General features: G+C 37.5%; 1 pseudogene; it reads left to right on the top strand.

Annotated features, from left to right (window-relative positions):
• The first annotated feature begins 769 nt into the window (after positions 1-769).
• On the top strand, positions 770-1793 carry LOC129552115 (large ribosomal subunit protein bL32m pseudogene; annotated as a pseudogene).
• The last annotated feature ends 1086 nt before the right edge of the window (positions 1794-2879 follow it).

The following is a 2879-nucleotide window of genomic DNA, read 5'->3' as shown; positions in this document are numbered from 1 at the left end:
AGCATCAGAGTCTTTTCCAGTGAGTCAACTCTTCCCATGAGGTGGCCAAAGTATTGCAGTTTCAGCTTCAGCATCAGTCCTTCCAATGAACACCCAGGATTGATCTCCTTTAGAATGGACTGGTTGGATCTCCTTGCAGTATAAGGGACCCTCAAGAGTCTTCTCCAACACCACAGTTCAAAAGCATCAATTCTTCGGCGATCAGCTTTCTTCACAGTCCAACTCTCACATCCATACATGACCACTGGAAAAACCACTGCCTTGACGAGATAGACCTTGGTTGGCAAAGTAATGTCTCTGCTTTTTAATATACTATCAAGGTTGGTCATAACTTTCCTTCCAAGGAGCAAGCGTCTTTCCCTAAAATATGATGTCATTTTCATGCTAACTTTTACATATGTTAGATTGTACTTTTTGCTCTTATTTTTTGCTGCCTCATATCTACAACCCACAAAAACATATTAGTGCTTCAGAAATACTGAGTAAGACATAAAATGAGTCATGAAGGTACAATCTGAATTATACAACTCAGAAAATGTCTCAAATTACATCAAGCATGAGTCTGACATGAATAATTAAATTTGTTATTATAGTGACAAATGTGCAAATGTGAGTATTTATATAAGCACCTATATCATAAAATTACAATAAAATATCTCATAGCAAATATCTGAACATTGTATATTATTAGAGTGGTGAGTCAGTTGAATAATGTTGACACAGACCCAGTGAAGTCTCCATAATTAAAAGTAAAAAAGAGGGAGTGGTTTTCGGCCGAGCAACATGGCGCCCACGTTGCTGGTGCTGCTGTTTCCGCCGTTTCCCGCAGCCCGAGGACTTCTCCGCAACTGTTGGAAGCAGCTGCAGCGGAAACTTCTGCAGAGCAGACCAGGTTTTCCCAGTCCTCCATGGGGACCAGCGTTAGCGGTCCAAGGTCCAGCTATATTTTCAGAACCAGCAAGGGATACCAGTAGAAGTTCGGAGACTTCCAGCCTTTTGGATAGTATATTTTGGATGGCAGCTCCTAAAAACAGGCGCAGCATTGAAGTGAACCGGTGTAGGAGAAGAAACCCTCATAAGCTCATTAAAGTTAAGAACAATATAGACTTTTGTCCTGAATGTGGTCACCTGAAACAGAAGCATGTCTTCTGTGGCTATTGCTATGAGAAGGTGTGCAAGGAGACAGCAGAAATCAGAAGACAGGTAGGGAAGCAAGAGGGGGGCCCTTTCAGGGCTCCTACTGTGGAGACCGTGGTGCTGTACTCGGGGGAGACACCCTCCGAGCAAGATCAAGGCAAGAGGATCATTGAGCGAGAGAGGAAGCGGCCATCCTGGTTCACCCAGAATTGACATCAAACATGTTTCAAGAGGATAGCTTCACATAAGACGTTTCTCCTGAAAAAGGAAGATTCTTCCCTTTTACATTGGTTGTGTGCTTATTTTTAAATCATAGATGTAGCTTCAAACATTCTTTATAAGCAGTTAGGTTTTTGCAGGTAATTTGCATCAGGAGTAAAGTCTAAATGTTTCTGCAGAAGCTCAATGGATTTCTGTGTCTGTTTCTATTATACAGTGAAGTTTCAGTAAAGAGAACATTTTCAGGACTGAGAGATAAAACAAAATTTAAAATTCATAGCCAAAATTAGGCATCTGGGTTCTAGTTTTATTTGTTTGTGACTGGTTTTTCTTACTCAAGAATAATTATATGTCAAAAAAAAAAAGAATACTTACACGTATGCTTTTGTTTATAGGTTATATAAATTCTCTATATCATTTTTTTAAGATGGTAGATGTAGCAGTAAGAAAAAGATTGTTCTGTTTCTTGTTTTTCTTTTGTTTTAGCAAATTAAAATTGCCTTTGTGTAAAAAAATAAAATAAAAGTAAAAAAGAAAAAGGGACAACCTAGAGATTTATTTTTCCTGAATTAGTAGAAAAATATAATCCAGTAAAAAAAAGTAATTAATTTTAAAGATAAAAAGAGAGAAGAAACTAAAACTATAGTTCTGTCATTCAAAATTTTAGTCCTGAGACTTAAGTATAAATCATAGCATAACAAAATATTAGCAAAATCAGGTAGAATATTAAGAACTAATGTCCTGTTCAAAGAGAAAACTGAATAAGTTATTGTAAAAATTCTCTCATGAAGTTATGTTGCTGGTTATCACTTAATGGAACTGATGTACATCATAGAAGAACAATTAACATTACAATATCACTCCATCAGATAGTTTTGTTTATAACTGTACAAAACCCTTGAGATATAGAATATGACTATGCTCTTAGAACATATGTGGTACCTATATCAAGGAGATGGTCCTGGTTAGTATTTGTTTGATATGCTACTAAAAACTGCAACTGCTTGGAAAGAGATATTTCTTTTATTTCACATGTATTCTGTGTGTCATAACTTATCTAGAGAAGGAGACATTAATGCCAGTAGTAAAGGAGAGCTATCAATACGTCTTCCAAGAAAGGGTATTTCTGTGTGAAGAGAAGATATTGACTATGAAAAAAAAAAAATACACAACCTAAATTTTGAGAATTATGTTTTGTTTTGCAGACAAAATTGAGGGCTTAAGCCTGGGGCACAGCCTCTTAGAGAAATTTGAGGGACTGCTTCAAAGAGCTAAGGGAGAAGATGGAGGAGTTTTTGCAACATGACCAGATAGTGGGTTCAAGTTACTAACATATCTTTATATGGGAAGATGCAAGAGTCTGGGTTCACTGAAATCCTTCCCCTGATATGCACCTCAGCTATCTGGGATCAGTATCCTATTCTTTCCCTTCCGGAGTTCCCTCATGGCTCACCATGAGGGAGGCTTTAGTGGCTTGGAGTCTGCAACACCTTTGTTTAGCAGGCAACAGTTTTCATTCATAA

Source organism: Moschus berezovskii, chromosome 3 (assembly GCF_049115385.1).
Source record: "Moschus berezovskii isolate FMDL1 chromosome 3, NW_MosBer_1.0, whole genome shotgun sequence".
Classification (NCBI taxonomy): domain Eukaryota; kingdom Metazoa; phylum Chordata; class Mammalia; order Artiodactyla; family Moschidae; genus Moschus; species Moschus berezovskii.
Note: the sequence above shows the minus strand (reverse complement) of the source record. Positions and strands in the feature narration are given on the sequence as shown.